The sequence below is a fragment of the Dasypus novemcinctus genome, chromosome 15 (assembly GCF_030445035.2).
Source record: "Dasypus novemcinctus isolate mDasNov1 chromosome 15, mDasNov1.1.hap2, whole genome shotgun sequence".
Lineage (NCBI taxonomy): Eukaryota > Metazoa > Chordata > Mammalia > Cingulata > Dasypodidae > Dasypus > Dasypus novemcinctus.
The window spans coordinates 67,539,680-67,567,156 of record NC_080687.1 but is presented as its reverse complement, the minus strand read 5'-3'; the positions used below and the strand labels follow the sequence as shown (position 1 = coordinate 67,567,156).

The following is a 27,477-nucleotide window of genomic DNA, read 5'->3' as shown; positions in this document are numbered from 1 at the left end:
TTTACAAATACCCATGTATTAAACCATATTTCCAATTATTCTCTAGTATGAATGCCTATCCAACTCAACCATACTATACCATATTCATTCTTTTGGACTAAATAAAAATCTCATTTAAATTTATCTATATCATTAAAAATAGAAAAAAATGCCTTAAAAAAATATGGTGACTTCTTATATGCTACCCAGATACCCATTCAGGAATGAAGACATCACTTGCCAACTGCTGTGATTGTGACAATAGAAGTTCTCAGATATCAGCCTGCTTTGCAGACTCCATTGGTAAAGCTTCTTCCAACGTCACACCCCCTTTCATGTACAGATGGAAGCCAAAGATAGATTAATACAGGTGTATAAAATCTTGTTCCTTATTACCCACTCCAAACTTGAGATAACTCTGAAGGGCCATAGCAGAGTCAGAGTTAATAGGGTTAGCTGATTCCATCACTGGGAATGAATCAAAACTCAAATTCTTCCTCTTCCAAATCCTGCTTCTTTCCTTACCTTTCTACACCTCTTAATTCAATGGGATCTCCCTAACAAAAGTCCAGTACTCTAATCTCTATCTTATAGTGTGCTTCTAGGGTAATCCAAACCTTAATAGAGATATTAAGCAATTAGTGCAAAATTATGACTCCATGACTTTGCATATGCTTATGCTTTCTTCTCTACAGATATTCTTTCTCTTTAGTCTTCACACATCAAATTCTACTTATCTTCTATAAGCCCTATTCAAGTTACACCACATTCTTAATTCTTTAACCATTTTAGTTCACATGGATTTTCCCATTTATACATTATTATTATACTTATGGTCAAGATTTCTGGTCTAATGACCAATGTCATCATATGTTTAAAAGTGCTTCATCAACAGCAAATTACCAAAGCTAGGCATAATGGTGAGTATGGTCTCCCTCATTGTAGTGTACTTACTGGCTTCTTATATACTTTCTTCTCTCTCTCCTGCCCCCAACTCCACCCACATGGTCTGTAACAATTTGAAATGCAGATTACATTATGATAGAGTTCCTTAAAATCATAGAATCTGTGTCTTACTGAATAAGGATAGTTTAAATTATAGTAAACAAAGTAAATTTACAGTTCAGAAAATGATCAATTCTAGGGTATTAGGTTAAGGATATCAATCTACTGTATATAGAGATAACATGAGTTTATGGAATATTTGAGCATATTGAACCATAACACTAGACACAAGATTGAATGGTATATAATAATTTCTTTTTGACATTATCCCATTTTACAGAAGACAAAACTGAGAATCAAGAAAATTAAATTATTCAAGTTCACTCAGCTAGTATTTGAATATTATTCTATTTCACTCTAAAATATGAATTATTTACATTGTTACATACATTGAAAAAAATCAAGACACTAATGTGTCTTGATTCCAGATACTTTAATATTTGTAGCTGGCTGTCAGATTAATGTAACTAAGATTTGAATGCTCATTTATAATTCTCTAATAAGAAAGGTTTTCTTTTAAAATGATCCTGAGATTCATACTGAATAAGATCATAATTCATGTTTATTGGAACAAGATAGAAAGGTTTTGGCTTCTCAATCTGCAGATTGATTTCTGAAGGATAGCATTCTCTCCTCTTGGTTTATAAGGCAAATTAGATGTGCAGGGAAAAAAAAGATTTGGATAATTTGTTAACTAATAATTCATTTCATCTTGGCAATTTTGAAATTTCTGTGGCTAGACTGTCATCATGGCATTTATTTTATCTTGATTTTAAGGTAAATATTTACAGGAACAAAATGGGGGAAATGTTTACCTGAACAGTAATTCCTTCAAAATTGAAATTAATGCAAATGCTTATTTTTTTAACTACAAAGTTAATAGTAATTATATGATAAATTGTATTCAATGAAGGATGAATTAAAGAATGAAGTGTTCTTCTAAGTTTTGAAAGTGGGAGAGAAATAATTGACCTGCTATCAGTAAGAAACACAAGTGCCACCTTAATTATTTTGGGGAATTATATTGGTAAAGGGGGTGTTTTCGTTTACTAAAGGCTGCCAAGGCAATATACCAGAAATAGATTGGCTTTGACACTGGGGATTTATTAGCTTATAAGCTTACAGTTCTGAGAGTCTGATAATGTACAAATCAAGGTTTCATCAGGTGATGCTCTTCTCCCTGAAGGTCAGTTGCTGACAATGCTGGATTCCTGTCACATGGTAGAGCAAATGGCAGCGCCTGCAGTTTCTCCCTTCTCTTCTGGGTCTCATTGCTTTCAGCTTCTGGTTTCTTCCAGCTTTCTCTGTGCTCCTGTGGCCTTGTCTCTCTCAGCTTCTGGCATCCAAGGCTTTCTCTCCAGCATCTGGGAGTTTTTCTCTGTGTTCCTGTGGCCTTTTCTGTCTGTGTGTGTCTCTTCATATTCAACCTTTTTACAAGGACTCCAGTAAGGGGATTAAGACCACCCTAGGTCACACTTTACTGAAGTAATATAATCAAAGGCCCTTAAGCGATGTGGTTTAATCAAAATTTCCCACATACAGTGGGTTCACAACCACAGGAATGGATTAGCTCTAAGGGCATGATCTTTTCTGGGATACATACAGTCTCAAACTACCATAAGAGGTCAAAAAAGAAAGGAAGGAATGAAGGAAAAAAAGAAAGAAGGGAGAGAGGGCGGGAAGAAAGAGAAGAGAGGAAGAAAGAGAAGAGATGCTCTTCCAACTTCTATACTAGATGCATACCCATTCTAAATCTCAGCATTCATAATAAGGGAGGGGATGAATTTTGGTGTAAAGGATAACGTGGTGGAGAAGTTAATGGAACAATGCTGTGTGTTTCTCAGTACTCCCTCACAACCTAGACACATTTTGCAGCTGCTCACAGTTTTACCTGCTGAGGACTCACAGCTGAGCCCCTTCACAGAAATTACCCTCATGTAAGGGAGGTGCGTCATCCAAAATTATGCCCTCCCTCGTGAAGGCCTGCTGTTTTCCCCTATTGGGGCAGTATTCCTCCAACAAACCCAAAATTTTAGTGATAAGATACTGAATAAAATATATTCTAACATCAATACAGTTTTTAATAAATCAACTTTATTGATACATATTAATAAAGCACAGAATTCATCCAAAGTGTACAATCAATGGTATTTGGTATAATCACATAGTTGTACATTTATCATTTGAATCTTTATTAGAGCATTTTCATTATTTCAATAATAATAAAAAAAAACAGTACGCACAAATGACCTGAAAGTGGATGTGGCTCAAGCAATTGAACACCCTCATACCAACTGGGGGGATCCCATGTTAGGTTCCCAGTGCCTTCTAAAGGAGAAATAGATAATGAGCAGACAGTGAGTAAAAACAATGAACAGACAATGAGAGCAAACAACAAGCGCAAACAATAAGCAAACAGAAGGAGCCATTTCAGGGGAGAATAATAAAGAAAAAACAAACAAGAAAATTCTTCACTTCTCAATCTCTCTTTCCCCTGCTGTACATTGTTGCTATTTCTGACTATTCTTGCACAATTATTTCCTTATTAAGCAGTTTTACTGAGATATAGTCACATACCATCTAATCTATCTAAAGTGTATAATCAGTGGTTTTTAGTATAATCACAGTGTTGTGCATTCATCATCACAAAAAAAGTTAGAATTATTTCATTATTCCCAAAAGAAAAACTCTACACCCCTTAGCATGCCTTTCCCAGCCCTACATAACTAGTAATCAAATTCAATCTTTATAAATTGATTTATATTTCCATTTTATATAAATGGAATCATATAATATATTACACAATATATTTACTTCATAGTAATGCAAACATACAGTATTTGTCTGTTTGTATCTCGCTTGCTTCATTCAACATAATGTCCTACAGCTTCATCCATCTTGTCATATGCTTTATGACTTCATTTCTTTGTACATCTGCATAACATTCCATCATGTGTTTAATCCACAGTTTATCGATTCATCAGTTGATGGACACGTTGATTGTTAGCAACTTTCGGTGAATAACACTGTTGTGAACATAGGTGTGCACATTCATGTCTACTCTCAGTTCTTCTGGGTATATACCCAGGATGGTATTGCACGGTCACATGGCAAATCTAAATTCAACTTCTTTAGGAACTGCCAAACAGTCTTCCACAGTAGCTGTACCATTCTGCTTTCCCACCAATAGTGAGTAAGAATTCCTCTCTCCACATCCTCGCAACATTTGTAGTTCTCTGTCTTTTAAAAAATGGCCATTCTGATAGGTGGGAAATGGTATCTCATTGTAGTTTTGATTTGCATTTCCCTAATCTTAGGTGATGTTGAACACTTTTTCATGTGTCTTTTTGCCATTTGTATTTCTTCTTTGGAAAAATGTCTTTCCATGTCTTTTGCCTATTTTTAATCAGGTCATTTGCCTTTTTATTGTTGAGTTGTAACATCTCTTTATATATCCTGGATATTAAACCCTTATTGGATGTGATTTCCAAATATTTTCTCCCATTGAGTTGGCTGCCTTTTCACCCTTTTGACAAAGTCCAGTGAGGTGCCAAGTGTTCAGTTTTGAGGAGGTCCCATTTATCAATGTTTTCTTTTAGCTGAGCATGCTTTGGGTGTAAGGTCCAAGAAACTACCATTTACCACAAGGTCTTTAAGATTTTTTCCCCACATTTTCTTCTAGTAGTTTTATGGTCCTGGTTTTTATATTTTGGTGTTTGATCCATTTTGAGGTGATTCTTTTGGTTATCAATATCCAGTTGTCCCAGCACTATTTGTTGAAGAGACTGTTTTGTCCTTTTGACAAGGACTTAGACGTTCATCAAAAATCTGTTGACCGTAGAAGTGAGGGTTCACTTCTGTACTCTTAATTATGTTCCACTGATCAGTGTGTCTCTCTTTATGCCATCACCATGCTATTTTGACCAGTCTAGCTTTATAGTATGTTTCAAGATCAGTCAGTGAAATTCCTCCCATGTCACTCTTCTTTTTCAGAACTTTTTGGCTATTCAGTTGGACTTTCATTTCCAAATGAATTTGGTAATTGCCTTTTCTATTTCTGTAGAATAGGCTTTTGGAATTTTGAATTGGTATTGCATTGAATCTTTAAATAAAGTTTGGGTAGGATTGACATCTTCACAATATTTAGTCTTCCAATCCATGAACACGGATTGTCTTTCCATTTGTTTAGTTCTTCATTGATTTCTTGAGCATTGCTTTGTAGTTTTCTGCATATAGGTCCTGTTCTTCTTAGGTAAACTTGATTCCTAGGTATTTGAGTCTTATTGTTGCTATGGAAAATGGAATTTTCCCCTGATTTCCTCCTCGTATTGTTCAATACTAGTGTACAAAACCTTTATTGATTTTTGCATGTTCATCTTGTATCCTGACACTTTGCTAAACTCTATTATTAGCTCAAGTGGCTTTGTTGTAGACATTTCAGAATTTTTAAAATATAAGATCATAGATTTGGATGCCTTTAATTTTTTTCTTGTCTTATTGATCTAACTAAAACTTCTAGTACAATGTTGAATAGCAATAGTGACAGCGAGCCTCCTTGTCTTGTTCTGATCTTAGAGAGAATGCTTTCAACTTTTCCCCTGTGAGTATGATGTTGGTTGTGGGTTTTTCATGTATGCCTTTAATCTTATTGAGGAATTTTCCCTCTATTCCTGTATTTTGAAGTGATTTCTTTCAAGAAAGGATGCTGGATTTTGTTGAAAGCCTTTTCTGCATCTGTTGAGATGATGATGTTTTTTTTCCCCTTCAATTTGTTAATGTGTTGTATTATGTTGTTTGATTTTCTTATGTTGAAACCAGCCTTGCATACTAGGAATAAATCCCACTTGGTCATGATGTATAAGTCTTTTGATATGCTGTTAGATTGGATTTCTAAGTATTTTGTTGAGAATTTTTGCATCTATGTTTATTAGAGAGATGAGTCTGTAATTTCTTTTCTTGTATTGTCTTTATCTGACTTTGGTATTAGGGTAATATTGGCTCCATAAAATGTGTTGGATAATTTTCTCTGCTTTTCAGTTTTTTGAAAAAAATTTAAATTTTGAATTTAAACAATATTGGTGTTATTAATAATTCTTTTGAAAATCCTTGGTAGAACACACTTATGAAGCCATCTGGTCCTGTACTTTTCTTTGTTTGGAGATTTTGATGACAGGATCAATCTCTTTAAATGTGATTGGTTAGCTCTTTCTTCTTTTCTAATATAGGCATTTAGTGATATAAATTTCCCTCTCAAGACTGTCTTCACTGTATCCCCTTAGTTTTGATAAGTTGTATTCTTGTTTTCATTTGCCTCAATATATTTATTAATTTCACTTGTAATTTCTTCTTTGGCCCAAAACAACAGAAACTGCTAACACCCCTGTTTCCTGAGACTGATTCTCTTCTTGTAGGAAATACCTGCTACAGGTTTTTTTTTCCCTTATGCCTATTCTTTCCCTAATAGGCAAACATTACAATATGACTGATCTATATATTCTTGAATATATAAGTAGCTTTGTAAAATATGCAGTTTGTTAATAATTTACCTGCACTAAAATTGTAATCAGTTAGGTTCTTATTTCATATTTTTTAGCATTCATTTATAAACTTTCCAGTTTGCTTGATGTACAACTAATTCCTTGATTCTAACTAATTCATAGGATTCTATGGCAGGTGTCCTTATATTTTATTTATCCATCTCTTTAGTTGTGTTTAGCTAAGTCACTTTCAATCCCCTACTGGTTCAAAGCTGTGATAAATATGTTCATGTGCACGTCCTCTTGGAGGAATAAGAAGCTGAAGAATCACTTAGCCATAGGTGATATACATAACTAACCTAACAAGGAGCTCCCAGAAAACATCTCGCAATGGCTATACCAACGTATACCCCTTAAGAGAGCGTGAAGCTTTCCTCTCTCCACAGCACCAAACCATGATGTTATCCAACTTTCTAATTTTACCTGTCTCTTGCAGGGAAAATGATATTTCACAATAGTTTAATTTGTACTTCATCATGAATTTGAGCATCTTCTGTTTGTTAGCCATTTGAATTTACTTTCCATAAATAACCTATTCATACCCATTCCCAATCTTCTATTGGATTCCTAGCCTTTATTTGGTTGACATTCAGAAATTTATACTTCATTATCTCATCCATCTATTCATTCACTCATTCTGTCATTAGATTTTATTGGGCACCTCCTATGTTCTAGGTGTGGTTTTAAGCACTTAGAACATATTGGTAAACCTCATGGACAAATCATCTTGACCTTGAGCTTATATTCTAGTTATTTAAGATAAGGAGATGGTGGGTAGAAAACAATTAATGATATGAATAATAAATGAGAGCGTTAAGTATTATGTAAGAAGATGTTAAGGAGCCTAGTACTAGGAAAATGTGAAAAGTAAAACACGATGGGAAAATTTCAAGAAGGAAAAGATTATAGGATAAACAGTGTTAGGATGGGATTTGAGCAGGTGATATTTGAATAAAGACCTGAGAAAGTATTATTCATGAATAAATGTGGAAGAAACATTGCAAGTATAAGTTAACCGAAGAACAAAAATAGGTCGTAATATGATTGTGTTTGAAGAAGAGCAGGAAGGTTAGGGCAAAGACGAAATATAGTAGGAGATCAAGTCAGAGCAGAAATGTGGCCTTTACTCTTAGTGAGATGCAACACGAGTGGTGATTGTTGAGCAGAGGAGTGTCATGCTCTGACTTACGTTTTATAAAAAGATCATTCTCTTTACTTTGTTGAAAAAAGACAGTAATTATGCAAGGATATGTGCTGGGAAACCAGTCAGGAATCTCTGACAACATCTAGGTTGTCATTATGATGGTTTGGACTTGGGTAGTAACAGTGCAGATGGTGAGAAAAGATGGAATTCTAGGCATATTTTGAAGGTAGAGTTTATAATTCCTCTTGGGTTTTCAGTGTTGCAAACAATGTCTACCAATCTGTTATCTGACCGCTAAGTTTATGCACATTATTGACTCTGTTTATGACAAGTTCAAAAAGTACTTCCCAGCACCAATCTCTTAACTTTATCTTAGCTTTTTAGAGTTTGACATTTCATATTTTGGGCTTTAAACTTTTTAATCATTTATCTTCATAAATCGTAAGGTTGGAATCTAGTCTTTTTTCTCTCCCTAGTAAATCAGTTTTCCCAATGCCATCTACTCAGCAACCCATATTTTCTCCATTGATTTGTGGTATTTACATATATTTTATATCAGTTCCCATAAATAAATTGATCTTCTTAATAAGCTATGATTAGCCACTTCTTTGCATAATACTTTATAATAATTGCAATTAGTTATATACCAAATTCACATTTACAAGTTTACACCCCCAAGAAATGAGCAAAACTATATATTATAATGGATTTAAATTTCTGCCAAAACTAGGGCCAAAAATACCAATGAATGCTTTCTATAGAGGTCAAAATGTTTGGGTTACCCTATGTCATTTAAATGTTCTGATAAATAATCTGAGTCAGTAATCTGTATCTTAAAATACTTGGGTAAAAGAATTTCATTTCAGTTTTTACAAGTCAGGGTAGTAATATAATTTTTTTTCTTAAGTAAAAGAACTTAGTGACATAATTTTAAAAATGATTTTCACCTAATATTTTTTCACCTATTTTATTTTATTAGAGACCAAAAAGTCCTAAATTAAATTTGGGCTTCAACCCTTACTACCTGATTAAGTTTCTGAACTAGTCTTAGTTTCATTTTATTATAGTTCTTTCTTTTATTATACAGAAAAATAAAAATAGCTATTCCTTAATTTTGTTATTAGGGCTAATATAATAACAAGTGGCAAATATAGTAGATAAATTTGTCAAAATAAGAAACAGTGATTCAGTGGTAACTCAGCTGTAAGAACAAGTGGCTTGTTTTAGCTTTTTTATATTAGCAAGAGTCCAGATAAGAGTCCAGATAAGATAAGAGTCCAGATAAGAAACAATGTGCACTAGTAGACCTGTCTGAAAATGATGAAGGCAGATATCTTGATAGCAACTCTTCCTCTTTAAGAATAAAGCATGAATATCCTGCCAAGCTTTGGGGAAGAATATATTGTTTGACTATCTTTCTTACCATTTACCATTTTACAGAACTGTATTTTCATATAGGTAAGCACTGCATAAGCATTTTTTCCTTAGGTAGTAGGTAAACATGCTGAATTTTCAGCATCACAAATATGGAAAATATGTTTACAAAGAGTCCTATCACAGGTTTTATTTTTCTGTTTTGGTTTTAAAGAACTTTCCTAGGTGCTAAAGAAACAAACAACAAAAAATACATTTTGTTTTGTTCTTGTTTATAGAACCCTCTCTTTTTTTGTTTAATAAATAATCAGTAGAATTTTATTTACACAATGTCTATGTATCATAAATTGAGGTGATTAGATACAATCCTACAAATATAATTTTAAAAAGCTTTGTTTTCAATATTTGCTGATATGATAAACAAGTACATTTATTCTTTTTTTTCCATATACAGCTTTATTCTGTTTCTACTGTGGATTTTATGGGGGTTTAGTTAATGCTAACCCTGAACAGATATTTGGAGTCTAGATTGATGGCTTATCAGCTCCTGACATAGCATGACCTTCATAAAATTAAAGCACAGATTATCTAATATGGTATAAGTGGCCTTTTATTTAAATCTAAGTTGGAGGTAGTGTCAATAATCACTGAGTATGAACCAAGTGCAATAACCCAAAGATGATGAGACAGAGTATTTGCCCTTTATCAGCATAAGGTTAAAACTGCTGTCAAGGTGACAAACACTAATCAGTGAAACCTGAACAATTATGCCCAATAATCATTAAATGAAGTTAGGGAACTAGACTCATGGGAAAGAACCAGCATTTGGCAAAAACAAGATATGCTTTTATTAAGAGAATCACAGAATTTGAAAATGACAATGGTGTCTAACTCAAAATAAAATATAAGTCAAATTTCTGAGTGATGCTCCTTAGAATATTAAGAGGTCATAGATAAGTATGGTGCTTCTGCAAACCTTACTACAGTAAAGAGTATATGCATTAGGGAAGCTAATAATTTCAGTCCTCTGGAGAAGAATGAATGTGCATTCTAATTTGAAAACATTTTATAATAGGTGCAGTACTGTCTCTGCATATTTTAATATATTCTTTGTCATATGTGGATCTTCAGAACATAGCACTTGCTAGAGATACGTCATTGTTATTTATCTATTTGGGGAAGAATATAAGGTGAAAAGAAGGTATATCAAGGTTAAGAATACTGTTTTATAGTAACATATAGTCTTTTATTTTTATTTATTCATTTTTCTGTATTTTTAAAGAAGCTTTAGATTACATAAATGTTACATCATAAATGTATGTGATTCCTATATACCACACGTTTCCCCCTCCCACATTTTCCCAATTAACAAAATCTTACATTAGTGTGGTACATTTGTTAAAATTCATGGACAAATCTTGAAGCATTGACACTAACCATGGTCTATAGTTTACATTATGGTTTACACTTTGAACCACACACATGTATAGGTTTTGACAAAATGTATACTAGCTTGCATCTGTCATTGCAATATCAAGCAGAACAATACCAATATCCCAAAAATGCCCCATGTTACACCTATTCTTCCCTCTCCCTCCCTCAGAACCTCTGGTGACAACTGTCTTTATGTCAATGTTAAAAGTTCTTCCATTACTAGAATAATAGTTAGTCTATTTTAGTCCATAGTTGCATTCCCCCCTTCTATGTGTTCATTCCTCAACCTTGAGGATTTTGGGATGGTGGTGCCACTCTGCTTTTGATTGAGAGGGGCATATATTCCATGGGACAGATTAATGCAGTTAAAGATATTCTTTGTTTTTTGATATGACTATTGCCCATCATCATCCCTTTGTATGTTATGCTGGATGAGTCTGATAAACAGGAGAGCAGGTATTGACAAACTCTGCTAAGATTCAGGGCTCAACCATAATATGGACAGCTGGAAGATTTAAGTCTCTGGGACATAGATCTATCAAGTATAGTGTTAATTATATGTTCAGATGAAAGGGGCAGAATAACCATGTGTAGGAAAATTGTAAATGAGTCTAACTCTGACACATTGGGGAGGTAGGTTAGCATATATTTCAAGGTAAGGCCCACTGACAGGGTGCTGATATCCGGGGATTGTCTACCTTGCCTATAGCATCTAGATATCTCTAGAGCCCTCAGGAGCACCCCTCCATGAGACACTGTTTACTGTGGCAGTCAGGGAAATCCTCCTGAGGTGTGCATAAGTGTAACCTCTGGAATGACCTTCAGACTAACTTTGAAATCTCTTAGCTATATAAATTCATTTGTATTTAATATTTCCCCCTTTAGATCTAGGTCTTTTTCCAAATGCATTGCTAGTTGGTACTTGGTGATAATCTCTCTCTTCCAGGGAGGCTTATCCCTGGGAGTCACATCCCATGTGGGGGGAGGCAGTGAGTTTATATGCCAAGTTTAGCTTTGAGAACAGCCATGTTTAAGCAACAAGGCAATATATATTACTAGGTTAAGTTTCAGTATCATAAGAATAAGGTACATAAGTACAAGAATCAATACGAAGGGCCTGGCATACTGGTCTGCACTCCATGTACTCTAGAGATTCTTGCCACTTTATTAGAGAATGTAGCAGGACTCCCCAGGAAGGGAATTCAATAGTCCAATTGGTGGGGACTTCTGGTAAGATGATGGATTACAAAGACACGTGACTCTCTTCTTCTCCAGAAAAATTACTAGAGGACAGGCTGAATCAGCCAAGAAAAACATCTTCTAGGGTTTAGGATACCAGGCAAAGAGAGACAGGAAATGAACTCACCAGAGAGAGGGACAAACGAGAGAAATCACTATGCCAGAACTGTCAGTTGAAACCAGCAGCAGCTGCTACCCTCACCATCCCCCACACTAAAGACATTTTAGAATATTCAGGACTCTGGGCCTCTTGCTACAGACAAATGGAACTCCAGGGATCTACCACCCCAAGAAAGGAGAGAGAGAGGGACACAGCCTAAGGCTGGTTCAGCTCCTGACCCACAAATTTGGTCTGCTGTGTCCCAAGAGCCCTTCCAGGCTGGGTGAAGCCACGTCATTGTTTGCTGTGGGAGCTGGCAAGGGGCTAAAAATATACGACCCTCCCAATTTCCTTTTCTACTAAGTGGGACTGATTTTTGAGGACTCAGAAATATTTCCTAGCCAGAGAAGGCTAAAGAACTTTCTCAGAGAAAGTCTGAATTGCAAAGCTCCTAGCTTCCAGACGAGAAGCTTTATCACATTGATCCAGTCTGTGTTGGAACAAATACACTCTGACTAGACATTGAACTGAGGCCTGCCAAAGAGTGCCATCTGCTGGCAGATGAAGGAATTGCATGTGAAAAAATTAAATGAGAGATGCTTTTTCTGGTCTCTATAGCCTTCCTCCCCAAGGCCCTCAGAAGCAAGTCTACAACCAATTACTGGGTCCAGGCCCCAGTTTTGAGCAACTAGCAGGGACAAGCCTAACAATCCAGGTTGAGCCAAGAATCAAAGAGTAATGGTAACACACAGCCTCCTGCCACTAAATCCCTGAGTAAACTACATCCTAATCAGATGCCTAAACATCAGCAAAAGATTATAAGCCATACTAAGAAAATAGAAGACATGCCCCAAGAAAAGGAATATATCAAAACCCCAGAAGAGACGCAGGATTTTAGGGAACTAATCAGTGAGATGCACACCAATTTCCAAAAACAAATTAATACATTAGAAAACAATATGCTTAAAGAGATAAGTGACATCAAGAAGGCTTTGAGGAAGAGCAAAGAAGAACTTGAAATCCTGAACAGAAAAGTAACGGAGCTCATGGGAAAGAAGACAAAATAGGTGATATAAAAAACATATTAGAAGCATAAAAAAGTAGCTCAAAATGATGGAAGAAAGAATAAATGATAACAAAGGCAGAACATCTAAACTTGAAGAGAGAAAAGCATGGAAAAAATGGAGCAGGGGCTCAGAGTTGAATGACAACATGAAACACGACAACATACATGTCATGGAAGTTCCAGAAGAAGAGAAGGGAAAAGGGGCAGAAAGAATATTTGGGGAAATAATAGCTTAAAATTTCCCAACTCTCATGAAAGAAATGAGCTTACATGTTGAAGAAGTGCATCATACCCCAATCAGAATAAATCTGAATAGACCTACTCCAAGAGACATACTATTCAGAATGTCAGATGCCAGAGATAAAGAGAAAATTCTCAGAGCAGCAAGGGAGAAGGAAACCATCATGTACAAGGGACATCAAGTGAGATTTAGTAGAAATTTCTCTTCAGAAACCATGGAGATGAGATGAAATGGTATGATACAATTAGGATACTGAAAGAGAAAAACTGCCAGTTGAAAATTCTTTATCTAGCAAAATTGGCCTTCAAATATGAAAGTGAGTATAAATGTTCACAAATAGAAATTAAGAGAATTTGTGAAAAAAGAACCCACTGGGAAGCAGGCTTGGCCCAGTGGTTAGGGCATCCGTCTACCACATGGGACGTCCATGGTTCAAGCCCCGGGCCTCCTTGACCCATGGGGACCTGGCCCATGCACAGTGCTGATGCATGCAAGGAGTGCCCTGCCACACAGGGGTGTCCCCCATGTAGGGGAGCCCCACGTGCAAGGAGTGCACTCCGTAAGGAGAGCTGCCCAGTACAAAAGAAAGTTCAACCTGCCTAGGAATGGTGCCACACACACGGAGAACTGACACAGCAAGATGACACAACAAAAAGAGACACAGATTCCCATGCCACTGACAACAGAAGTGGACAAAGAAGAACACGCAGCAAAAAATGGACACAGAGAACAGACAACTGGGGGGGGGAGGGGAAAGAAATAAATAAAAAATAAATCTTTAAAAAAAAAGAACCCACAATTGCAGGAAATATAAAAGGAAGCCTTAGAACCTGAAAGAAAAAGACAGGAGAGAGAGAGTCTTGGAGGAGAATATAGAAGAAAGAATAGCAGAAAGGATAACCAGAAGAGTAAAAAGACAGACAAAAACATGATATGACTTGAAAACCAAAGAATAAAATGGTGGAAGTAAATAGTACATTTACAGTAATAACATTGAACACGAATGGATTAAACTTCCCAATCAAAAGATAGCAACTGACAGAATGGATATAAAAACATGAACCCTCCACTTACAAGAAACTCACCTTAGACCTAGGGATACAAAATGGCTGGAAGTGAAAGTTGGAAAAAGATACTTCATGCAAATGGTAACCAAAAAGAGCAGGCAAAGCTATACAAATATAAGGCAAAACAGTCTTTAAATGCAAAATGTTACAGGAGATACAGAAGGCCTATATATATATATATATATATATATATATATATATATATTTTTTTTTTTTTTTTTTTTTTTTTTTCTCCCTGTGTGGGAAGAGTAATCTTAAGCTTGCAGAGCAAGCTGGCTGCAGACTTCTTCAAGCCCACATAACTTTGCCTCCAATTCTTACATGTCCAAGAACAGAAAACCACAGACATGCCTTTGTAAGAGAGTGCATTATATATCAATAAATGGGACAATCCACCAGGAAGATATAACAGTCATAAATATTTATGTACCTAACCAGGATGCCCCAGAATACATGAGACAAACTCTGGGAAAACTGAAGGCAGAAATAGACATTTCTACAATAATTGTTGGAGATTTCAACACCTCATTCATAGCATTAGATTGAACAACTAGACAGAAGATCAACAAGGAAGTAGAGAAATTTAACAATGTGATAAATAAGTTAGACCTAACAGACATATACAGAACATTGCATTCAAACTCAGCAGGTTGTACATTCTCCTCAAGTGCCCATGGGTAGACCACATGTTAGGGGAGAATGCAGCTCTCAAAAACTATAAAAAGATTTAAATTATATGAATCACCTTCTCAGATCATAATGGAATGAAACTGGAAATCAATAATAGACAGGAAAAAAGTAAATTTGCAAATGTGTGAAGGCTGAACAGCATAGTCTTAAGCAATCAGTGGGTCAAAGAAGAAATTGCAAGTGAAATGAGTAAATACATTGAGACACATGAAAACAAGAATCCAACTTATCAAAACTTATGGGATACAGTGAAGGCAGTCTTCAGAGAGAAATTTATGGGCCTAAATGCCTATATTAAAAAAGGAGGGAAACGGACTTGGCCCAGTGGTTAGGGCGTCCACCTACCACATGGGAGGTCCACGGTTCAAACCCCGGGCCTTCTTGACCCGTGTGGGGCTGGCCCATGTGCAGTGCTGATGCGCGCAAGGAGTGCCATGCCAAGCAGGGGTGTCCCCGCGTAGGGGAGCCCCATGCACAAGGAATGTGCCCATAAGGAGAGCCGCCCAGTGCGAAAGAAAGTGCAGCCTGCCCAGGAATGGCGTCACCCACATTTCCCGTGCTGCTGATGACAAAAGAAGCAGACAAAGAAACAAGACGCAGCAAACAGACACAGAGAACAGACAACCGGGGGAGGGGGAGGAAATTAAATAAATAAATCTTTAAAAAAAAAAAAAGGAGAGAGAGCTAAACTCAAAGATTTAACTGAGCAACTAGAGAAACTAAAAAAGAGCAAACCAATCGCAAAAAGAGAAGAAGAAAAGAAATAATAAAAATTGAGCAGAAATAAATGTAATTGATAACAAAAAAAAAAAAGAGAGAGAGAAAATCAAGAAAACTAAAGCTGGTTATTTGAGAAGATTGATAAAATTGGCAAAATCCTAGCTAGACTAACAAAGAAAAAAAGAGAGAAGACACAAATAAGTACAATCAGAAATGAAAGGGGAGAAGTTACAACTGACCCCACAGAAACAAACAAAATCATAAGAGGATATTATGAGAAACTGTAAGACAACAAACTAGACAACCTAGATGAAATGGACAAATTCCTAGAAATGCACAACCAACCTATCCTGAGGCTACAAGAAATAAAAGAACTTGGCAAACCAATCACATTTAAGGAGATTGAATCTGTCATCAAAAATCTCCCAGCCAAAAAAAGTACAGGACCAGATGTCTTCACAGGTGAATTCCCCCAAGCATTTCAAAAATAATTAACACCAATGGTTTTTAAACTCTTCTAAAAAATTTAAAGAGGGAGGAAAATTACCCAACACATTTTATGAAGCCAACATCACCCTAACACAAAAGCAAGATATAGATTCTACAAGGAAAGATAATTACAGACCCGTCTCTCTAATGAACATAGAGCAAAAATTCTCAACAAAATACTTGCAAATTGAATCTGAAAACATATCAAAAGCTTATACATCACATCCAAGTGGGATTTACTCCTAGTATGCAAGACTGGTTCAACATTAGAAAATCAACCAATATAATACACCATATTAACAATTGAATGAAACAAAAACACATGATAACCTCAACTGATTCAGAAAAGGCATTTGACAAAGTCTAGCATCCTTTTTTTTTTTTTTATAAAAACACTTCAAAAGATAGGAATAGAAGGAAAATTCCTTAATATGATAAAAGACATATATGAAAAACCCACAGCCAACAATATACTCAATGGGGAAAGGTTGAAAGCTTTCCCTCTAAGATCTGGAACAAGACAAGGATGCACACTGTCAACATTGTTACTCAATATTGTACCAGAAGTTCTAGCTAGGGCAATTAGACATAACAAAAAAAAAAAAAAATTAAAGGCATCCAAATTGGAAAAGAGGAAGTAAAACTCTCACCTTTTTTAGATGACATGATCCTATACATAGAAAATTCTGAAGTATCCACAACAAACTACTTGAGCTAATAAGTGAGTTCAGTAAAGTGTCAGGATAAAGATCAACACACAAAAATCAGTATTGTTTTTGTACACTAATACTGAATAATCTGATGAGGAAATCAGGAGAAAAATCCCATTTTCAATAGCAATAAAAAGACTCAAATACCTAGGAATTAATTTAACCAAAGAAGTATATGCAGAAAACTACAAAAGAATGCTAAAAGACATTTTAAAAGACCTAGACAAATGGAAAGACATTCCATGTTGATTGATTGGAAGATAAATATCATGAAGATATCAGTCTTACCCAAAATGATTTATAGGTTCAATGCAACACCAATCAAAATCCCAACAGCTTACTTTATAGAATTAGAAAAGGCAATTACCAAATTCATTTGGAAGGGAAAGTGCAACCAAATAGCCAAAAGCGTTCTCAAAAACAAGAGCGAGGTGGGCAAAAGACTTGAACAGATATTTGTCCAAGAAGATATACAAAAGGCAAAAAACAAAAAACAAAAAACAAAAAAAAAACAAAAAACAAAAACCACAAAAACCCTTGAAGAAATGCTCAACATAGCTAATAATTAGGGAAATGAAAATAAAAACTACAATGAGATATCATTTCACACCTATCAGAATGTCCACTATTAAAGACAGAGAACTACAAGTGTTGGGGAGAATGTGGAGAAATAGGAACACTTACACACTGTTGGTGGGAATGCAGAATGGTACAGCCACTTTGAAAGATGCCCCAAGTGCACCCTTTCCCAAATATTCCCAACACTACCAAGACCCTGCACCAGTTACCTTCTCATGGCATATTTGTGAAAAACTTTCCCAACATTGTTGTTTCTTCCACAGACCTACAAATCCTGAGTTCACCTGTTCCTTCCTCCAGACCTCTCCACAGCTCCATGGATAGTCCAACCCAACCGTTCCACATACTCACCCTCACACTCCAGTACCATTGACCCTGCTCACATCCCTGCATCACCATCATTCCCATCCACTGCCATACTACACCCTTCCAATTTATCATGGGTTTTGTCTTCTCACCACACTCTACTCTCTTTCTGTTTCCTGATAACCTATCTTCCAGACTCTAGCTCTGTGAGACTGCTCAGAATTGCTTAGATTGTATCAGTGAGGTCATGCAATATTTGACCTTTAGTGACTGGTTTGCTTAACTTAACAATATAAATCTTCAAGATTCATCCATATTGTTGTGTGCATCAGTACTTTGTTCCTTCTTTCAGCTGAGTCATATTCCATTATATGTATATAACACATTTTGCTAATCCATTCCTGTGTTGATGGGTTGCTTCCAACTTTTGGCTATAGTGAGTAGTGTCAGTGTGAACATTGGGGTGCATATATCTGTTCATGTCCCTGCTTTCAATTCTTCTAGGTATATATCAAGCAGTGGGACTGCTGGATCTTATGGCAATTCTATAGTTAGCTTCCTGACAAACTACCTAACTGTCCTCCACAATGGTCGCACCATTCTACACTTCCACCAGCAATGTAGAGGTTCTCTTTCCACATCCTCTCCAACACTTGTAGTTCTGTTTGTTTTTTTAAATAGCCACCAGTCTAATAGGTGTATAATTAAAGTGATATCTCACTGTAGTTTTGATTTGCATTTCCCTAATAGCTGGTGATGCTGAGCATCTTTTCATGTGCTTTTTAGTCATTTGTATTTCCTCTTTGGAAAAGCGTCTGTTCAAATCTCTTGCACATTTTTTAAATTGGTTGTTTGTCTTTTACTTTTGAGATGAAGGAGTTCTTTATATGTGCTGGATATTAGACCTTTATCAGCTAAGTGGTTTCCAACTATATTCTCCCATTGCGTAGGCTGCCTTTTCATTTTCTTGACAAACTCCTTAGAAGTGCAAAAGTTTTTCATTTTGAGGAGCTCCCATTTATCTATTTTATCTTTCATTGCTCATGCTTTGGGTGTGAAGTTTATGAAATAATTTCCTATTATAACATCTTGTAAATGTTTCCCTATATTATCATCTAGGAGTTTTATGCTCTTGGCTCTGATATCTAGGTCTTTGATCAATCTTGAGTTAATTTTTGTATAGTGAGTAAGATGGTGATACTCTATCATCTTTTGGATATGGATATCCAGTTGTCCAAGCACCATTTGTTGAAGAGGCCATGCTGCCCCAGTTGAGTGGGCTTGGTGACCTTGTTGAATAAGAATTGACCATATATGTGAGGATCTATATCAGAACTGTCAGTTAGGTTTCATTTGTCAGTGTGTCTATCCTTTTGCCAATACCATGCAATTTGGACAGTGTAACTTTGTAGTATGCTTTAAAGTCAGGTAATGTGATTCTTCCAATTTTGTTTTTCTTTTTCAATATGTTTTTTACTATTTGGGGCCCCTTGCCCTTCTGAACAAATTTCATAACTGTTTTTTCCACTTCAGTAAAAAAAAGTTGTTTTTATTTGGATTGTGTTAAAATGGTAAATCAATCTGGGTAGGACAGACATCTTAATGATGTTTAGTCTTCCAATCCGTGAATATTTATTTAGGTCTTCCCTTTGATTTCCTTTAACAATGTTGTTTAGTTTTCTGTGTATAAGTCCTCTACATCTTTAGATAAGTTTATTCCTACATACTTGATTCTTTTAGTTGCTATAGTAAATGGATTTATTTTCTTGATTTCCTTCTCAGATTACTCATTATTAGTGTACGAAATGCTACTGAGTTTTATGTATTGCTCTTATAGCCTGCCACTTTACTGAACTTGTTTACCACATATATTAATCAGCCAAAGGGTGCTGATGCAAAGCACCAGAAATCTATTGGCTTTTATAAAGGGTATTTTTGGGGGACTAGCTTACAATTTTCAGGCCATAAAGTGTAAGTTGCTTCCCTTACCAAAGTAGGTTGACACATGTTGGAGCGAGATATCTGCCATTATCTGCAAGGGTTCAGGCTTCCTCTTCCTCTTCAGGCTGCAAGGTCCCAGCTTCTTCCAATATCAGCTGTAGCCTGGGATAAGTCTTGTCTCTCTCCTGGGGCTTGTTCCTTTCTGGGCTCAGCTGCTCTGCTCTCTCCACAAGGTCAGCTGTAAACTCTCAGGCTAATGGCTCATCTCTCTTTCCAGGGCCTCAGACATATCCAATGGAGCCCTCTCTCTTCATTTTTCTGCTTCTCTGTATGTTTACTTTCCAGGGCTACAATATCAAAACTCCAACTCTCTCCTCTGCCTTGCTTTCTCTGTAAGTCCCTGCCCACCAAGGGGTGGGGACCCAACATCCTGTTGATGTGGCTCAATCAATGTCCTAGTCATAATTTAATCAAGTAAAAGTGAAAAAGTGAAACCTTTGAATTCAATAATATATAAGGGTATCACAAGCCCAGTGGAACAAACCAGTTTACAAACATAATCAGTATTTCTTTTTGGAATTCATCAATAATATCAAACTGCCACACCACCTCTGGAAGCTTTGTTGAAATTTGGGGGACTTTCTATGTATGGGATCATGTCATCTGTAAATTGTGAAATTTTTGCTTCTTCTTTTCCAATTAGGATGACTTTCATTTCTTTTTCTTTCCTAAGTACTTGAGCAAAGACTTCTAAAACAACATTAAATAAGAGCAGTTAACAGTGAGCATCCTTGCTATGTTCAGTATTGATTATGCTGTTAGCTGTGAGTTTTTTCATATATACCCTTTATCATGTTGAGGAAATTTCTTTCTATTCCTTTCAAAATTTTTTTTTTTTTATCAAGAAAGGATGTGCTATCTTGTCAAGTGCTTTTTCAGCATCAGTAGAGATGATAATGTGATTTTTTTCTTTTAGTCTGTTAATGTGGTGTAATACATTGATTGATTTTCTTATGTTGAACCATCCTTGAATACCAGGGATAAAACTCACTTGATCATGATGATAGTTCAGTTGATGTGTTGTTGAATATGATTAGTAAATATTTTGTTGAGGCTTTTAGCAGTTTAGTTCATTGGAGATATTGGTCTGCAGTGTTAGTTCTTTCTGCAATGATTGGTAAAATTCACCTGTGAAGCCATCTGATCCTGGGTTTTCTTGGTTGGGAGGTTTTAGATGCCTAATTTTATCTCATTATTTGTGATTTGTCTGAGTCCATCAATTTCTTCTTTCATCAGTGTAGGTTGTCTGTGTGTTCCTAGAAATTTGCCCACATCATCTAAGCTATCCATCTTGTTGGCATACAATTTTTCAAAGTATCATCTTATGATTCTCTTTTTTTCTGTGGGATCAGTGGTGATATACATGCTCTTATTTTTTATTTTATTTATTTGCTTCTCTCTTTTTTTTCTTTGTTAGTCTAACTTAGAGTTTGTCAATTTTATTAGTCTTCTCAAAGAATTAGCTTTTGGTTTTGTTAATTTTTTTTAGTTTTTTTATTTTCAGTTTCATTTAGTTCTCTTCAAATCTTTGTTATTTCCTTCTTTCTGCTTGGTTTTGAAATTAGTTTGTTGTTCTTTTTCTAGTTCTTCCATGTGTGCAGTTAGATCTTTCATTTTAGTTCTTTCTTCTTTTTCAATATGGCATTTATGGCTGTTAATTTTCCTCTCAACACTGCTTTAGCTGCATCCCAGAGGTTTTGATAGGTTATATTCTCATTTTCATTCATTTCAGCTTATTTCTTTTGCAATTTTCTCCTTGATCCACTGATTGTTTAAGAGTGTGTTGTTTAGCTTCTATATCATTTTGCCTGATCTGTTTCTCCATTCCTTATTAATTTCCAGCTTCATTCCATCATGGTCAGTGAAATTATTTTGTATAATTACAATCTTCCTATATTTATTGAGATTTTTTTCTGTGACCTATCATGTGATCTATCCTGGAGAATGAGTTATTTGTGCTCAAGAAGAATGTATATACTGCTGCATTTTGGTGTAATGTTCTCTATATGTCTATTTGGTGTAAATGCTCTAACATAGTATTCAAGGTCTCTGTTTCTTTAGTTACCCTCTATTGAGATGTTCTGTTTAATGTGATAATGTTGATTAAAGTCTCCCACTCTAATCATAGAGTCATCTTTTTCTCCTCTTAGTTTTCCCAAAATATTGCCTCATGTATTTTCAGGCCACCTGTTTATGTGCATAAATGCTTATGATTTTTCTTTCTTCTTTAAAAATTACCCCATTTATTAAAGTATATGGTGTCCTTCTTTGTCCCTTAAAATAGTTTTGCCTTTCAAGTCTATTTTGTCTGATATTACTGTAGCAAATCCTATCCTTTTGTTGTCGTTGTTGTTATTGTTTGCAAGTAATATCATTTTCCAACCTTTCACTTGCAACTCCTTTGTATCTCTTGGTCTAAGGTGAGTTTCTTGTAGACAGCATATATATGGGTCATATTTCCTTTTCCATTCTGCCAACCTTTTGGTATCTTTTAATTAGAGAATTTAATCCATTGACATTCAGTGTATTACTGTCAGGGCAGTACTTACATTAGCCATTTTTTCTTTAGGTTTATATATATCATATTTTGTTTCTATTTCTCTTTTCATCCTCTTAGATATTCTTATTAATAATCTTCCTTTCTACACTATTCTCCAACCCTCACTTTCCTGTTTATCCCTTTCAACCAGCAGCACTCTCTGTAGTATTTCTTGAAGGGTATGTCTCTTGTTGACAGACTCTCTTAATTTCTGTTTATTTGTGAATATTTGGAACTCTCTCATTTTTGAATGCCAGCGAGACATACTCTCTTAATTTGTTTATTTGCGAATATTTGGAACTCTCTCATTTTTGAATGCCAGCTTGCTGGATACAAAATTCTTGGCTATCAGGTGTTTCATTTCATTTTGTTTTTCTTTTATCACTTTAACTGTGTCATACCATAGCCTTCTCACCTCCATGGCTTCAGATGAGAAATCAGCACTCACTCTTATTGAGATTCTTACATGTGATGTATGTATTTTCTCTTGCTGCTTTCAGAATTCTCTCCTTTTGCTTGAGCATTTGACTTTTTTGGTAAAGTTTATTTTATTTATTTCTCCACCCCACCCCCCCACATTGTCTGCTTTCTGTGTCCACTCATTGTGTATTCTTCTGTGTCCGCTTGCACCCTCAGCTGCACTGGGAAACTGCATCTCTTTTTTGTTGTGTCATCTTGCTGCATCAGCTCTTCATGTGTTTGGTGCCACTCCTGGGTGGGCTGTGCTCTTTCTCATGTGAGGCGGCTCCCCTTGCAGGGGGCACTCCTTGCACATGGGACACCCCCATAGGGGGTTGTCCCTGCTTGGCAGAGCACTTCTTGCATGTGGCAACTCTGCACACAGGCCAGCTCACCAAATGGGTCAGGAGGCCCTGGGTATCAAACCCTGGACCCTCCCCTATGGTAGGCAGACCCTCTATCAGTTGAGCAATGTCCACTTTCCTAACATTTGACTTTTTGATAGGGATCATGGTAGGCCTTTTAGGATTTATATTGTTTGGAGTGAACTGCACTTTCAGAACATGTACATCCATGTTGTTCAAATTGTCATTCAATATTGCCTCCAACATTCTTTCTGCCCCCTTTCCCTTTTCTTCTCCCCCTGGGATCCCCATAGTTTGCATGTTTGTGTGTTCTGTGTTGTCATTCAGTTCCCTGAATCTCTTCTGAATTTTATCTTTTTATCTATTGGTTCCACTTTCTGTGTGATTTCAGATGTTGTATCTTTGATGTCACTAATTCTTTCCTCTGCCTGTTCAAATATGCTGTTATGTGCTTTCTGCATATTTATAATTTCTTGCATTGTGCCTTTCATTACCATGAGATGTTATCTTGTTATGTATATTTACAACTTCTTCTATATGTACCCCTAGTGTTTCCTTATTATCCTTTATTTCTTTCTTCACTTCATTAAGTTGATTAATGATATTTGTTTGGACAACTTTGATTATTTGTTCCATATTCTATGTCTTTTCCTATTTTCAGTTTGCTCATTAGGCTGGGCCATATCTTCCTGTTTCTTAGTATGGCTTGTAATTTTTTGCTGGTGTCTAAGCATCTATTTATCTTGATAGGCTTATTCAGTTGGTTAGCTTCTCTTTTTACTCTAGGGTTTCATTTCATTTTATTTCATGTTAAGGGTCTTTTATGAAACTTGGTTCCACTTATTCTATTTTCTTGTTGCTGTCCATGTTCCCCCTCTACCACAAAATATCAAGACCTTAGAAAAGGAGAGAAAGATATAAAATAATAAAAATAATAAATATAGAAAAAGATCTAGGAAAAAAAAGTAATGAGTGAGAAATCATGAAAAAAAGAAATAAGAATTTTAAAAGGAGGAATAAAAAATGAAACAAGAAAAATATATAATAAAATGACTGGAAGGAGCAAATGCATCTCAAGCAGTTGAGTGGCTGCCTCCCATGTGGGAGGCCCCATGTTCAGTTCCTGGTGTCTCCTAAAAAAGATAAACAGTGAGTAGACATCAAGCAAAAACAACAAGCGTACATTGAGTAAAAACAATGAGCAGACAACAACCAAAAACAAAATGAGCAGGGAGCAGATATGGCTCAAGCAGTTGGTTGCCTGCTTCCCACATGGGAGAAACAAAGTTCGATTCCTGGTGCCTCTTAAAAAAGCAGACAACAAGCAGATGAGAAAATTTTTAAAAAACAATGAGCAGACAATGATCAAAAACAATGCATTGATAACAAACAAAAGCAATGAGCAAAAATAATGAGCAGGGAGCCATGAGGGGTGGGAATGCTCTAAAAAAAAAAAAAAGACTGGAAGGATGAGATGAGAAGAAAAGAGGAGAAGAAAAAAAAATTAAGACCAAACAATAGAATGTGGAATGATAAAAAAGCAATTGAAGAGGGAAAATGAAAGAAACTAAGGAGAATAAAAAAGGAAAAGGGAAAAAAAAAGGAAACAAAGAAAAATGGGGGGAAAAAAAAGAAAACCAGGAAAAATAGTGTTCCCTCTTAGGTCACTAGCAACAGTCTCAGGCTGCCAATGCTCACAATCAATCACCCTGTAGCCTACCCTCCACAGGTAAGGTATTCAGTTTTAGAGAATAAAATATAGATTAAATGATAAATATTTATACATATAAATATAAAATAACAAATTAAAATAAATTAATAGTATCTTGGTATAAAGTTTTTGGTCCCAAGGATGCTTGTCCCTCAACTCACACTCCCTATGGAGCCAGCTGGGTGCCAGACAAACAACTGGATTGCTCTCTGGATCCATTCTCTTCTGGGCTAGTTGGTTTTCTTACAGCACCTATGAAGCCTCTCCCTGCCCCCCATTCCTCAGGTTGGTTAGGCTGTTTAGTTTTTTGTTTTTTGTTTTTTCAAGTAGGTACTGTGGATTGAACCAGGGACCTCCTATATGTGAGGCAGGTATTCTCCCCGAGTCTGCTGGATGCTGGTCCCACACCTATTTGCCCTGCAGCAACCCCACAGAGCTGTCTCTTTCAACCTACACTTGCTAGGTTGGCTACAGCTGAGATTCAAAGCAGGCTCTGCTGGTCAAACTCACTGAAGAGAAATCATTCTTCAGTATCCCCAACACCCCTCCTCCTCCCACAGAGGAAGACCTCCTTTCTCCTCTCAATTGGCTGCAGTGAGTCAAGCATTTTACCTAGGTTATTCACCTTGAAGGTGGGGAATAAGTGCCATTCCCAGTCACAGGAATGAATAATTCATGATTTTCCTTTCAGTCGCTTTATCCCTCTGTCCCTCTCCCTCCTGGATGATGCACAGCATTGTCCTGATCTGCAGATCCCCAAAGCAGCTCTTCCTCTGTTGTTTTTATGAGAGAGTTGAGCCTTGCCTACCTACCTACTTCCCAGAAGTTCCTGCATATAGACTCATAACTGCCCTGTTATATTGTCTTATCATTAAAGATAAAGTCTGGAAATCATTTCATCTGACAAGAATAGTTTTGTATAACATTGAATAAGATAGAATAATCTATAATATTCCATATTCTTCTTTGTACAAAGTTAGGTTGAGAAGAAATTTTCCCCTTGAAGTGGTGGGTGATATTTTAGTCATGTCTGAAATTATGTCAGCCTTTGTGTCCATGCTAGGAAGTAAAAGAGTTCAGAAGGATGAACATTAAACATCAACAGCAATAGACAAATTTGAGGGCAGAAATTAATACCTTAGAAGAAGTCATTAAGATCAATTTTTAGAGGAATAGAAACAGTATTATACTAGTGGAATTAGTAACAGTAGAATTAATCCATTCTTACTTTTCTGTACTTTTGTATAATTTTCTTTCACATGAAAAACATTTTTACACATAGGAAATCATCGCTATGTACTTTTTATTGCTTAAGCAAACTATACTCACACTTAGTAAAAATTTTGTGTCTCTACATATTTTATAATTTTATACAATTATGGAATCTTAATCTGTCTCCATTATCTATCCCTATAGCCATTACCTGAGATGAAACCACTGTCATCTATCAGCTAATTTTCTTCCTGAACCCATACTATTCCCATAAAATAACCAGAGTGATAACTCTAAATACCAAATAAGATTATGTAATACCCTTGATTACATTTCTTCAATGTCTTATCATTGTTGTTAAGAAACAATCCCAAATCCTTATGTTTGAAAAAACTCAATAGTTCAAACTCTCTTTCTCACTGGGTTTTAGCTTCAGGGCCTTTGCACATGCTGTTTCTCCTCTACCAGGTGTTATTTACTCCTTATCCCAAACACCATTCCCAATTTTTTCATTGATTTAAATATCATTTCTTGAAGGAAGTTATCACTTCTTAGCCTAGGCTGGGCACCCATATTTTACATAATCCTTGCACATTGCCCTTTTTTTAATTGAATTTACCACAATTTAAGTGATCATTTGTATAATTATTATGAGATATTTTATTAACAAGTCTTAAGGTCAAAGAGCATAGACCTTTGTACTTTCTATCCATTATTGTGTCTTTAGTGCCTAGCATATAGGAATTTCTCAAAGACTATTAGTTGAATTAATGAGCTTTTCCTCTCAGCCCTGCTTAAGTTGTATCTTGTCTGTTGCTGTATAACAAAATTACCCAAAAGCCTAGGGACTTAAGATAACAAGCATTTGTTATCTCATAGTTTCTGTGGGTTAGGAATCCAGGAATGACTTAGTTCAGAGCCCCTCACAAGGCTGTGATCAGGATTTCCAGTGGGATTATATTCATCCCAAGACTTGGCTGTGGAAGGATCTCCTTCCATGTCACTCAAATGGCTGGTGGTATTTAATTCAACATGGACTCAGGGCCTCAGTTCCTTATTGGCTATTGGCCAGAAGCTGATATCAATTCTTTGCTTTGTGGGTCTCTCCATAGGGCACTTCATAACTTTGCAGTTTTTTTCATCAGTGTGACCATCAGTGTGAGCAAGGGTTGAGGGACCATATAAGCAATATGAAAGGCAGGGTCTTTTATAACCTTATTTTGGAAGAGAAATCCCATCATGGCTGCTCTATTATTTTGGTTAGAAACAAGTCAGTACAGCCCACATTCAAGGGGAGGAACTTGCACATTCGTTTGAATACCAGGATGAAGACATTTTAGGAGTCACCTACTCCAAGGCATTTCATCTTAGAATTTTCTCATGAATGCACTTGTCTCTAGTCAGTCTCCCTTTTAAAACGCTTATCATTGTCTATTTTTTTCTAAGAATTATTACAAACATGCAAACTGTCATATTAATATCTAAATTTCCTGAAGGCAGTCCTTGGTTC

At 36.0% G+C, this 27,477-nt stretch overlaps 1 non-coding gene and 1 pseudogene across 1 annotated transcript; one reads left to right on the top strand and one right to left on the bottom strand.

Annotated features, from left to right (window-relative positions):
- Positions 1-12,657: 12,657 nt before the first annotated feature.
- Positions 12,658-27,477, top strand: part of LOC101434748 (GPN-loop GTPase 3 pseudogene) — a 69,649-nt pseudogene continuing 54,829 nt past the window's right edge.
- Positions 14,422-14,550, bottom strand: LOC111765298 (small nucleolar RNA SNORA38). Its single transcript, XR_002797683.1, has one exon. It is a non-coding gene; the product is annotated as a small nucleolar RNA SNORA38 (small nucleolar RNA).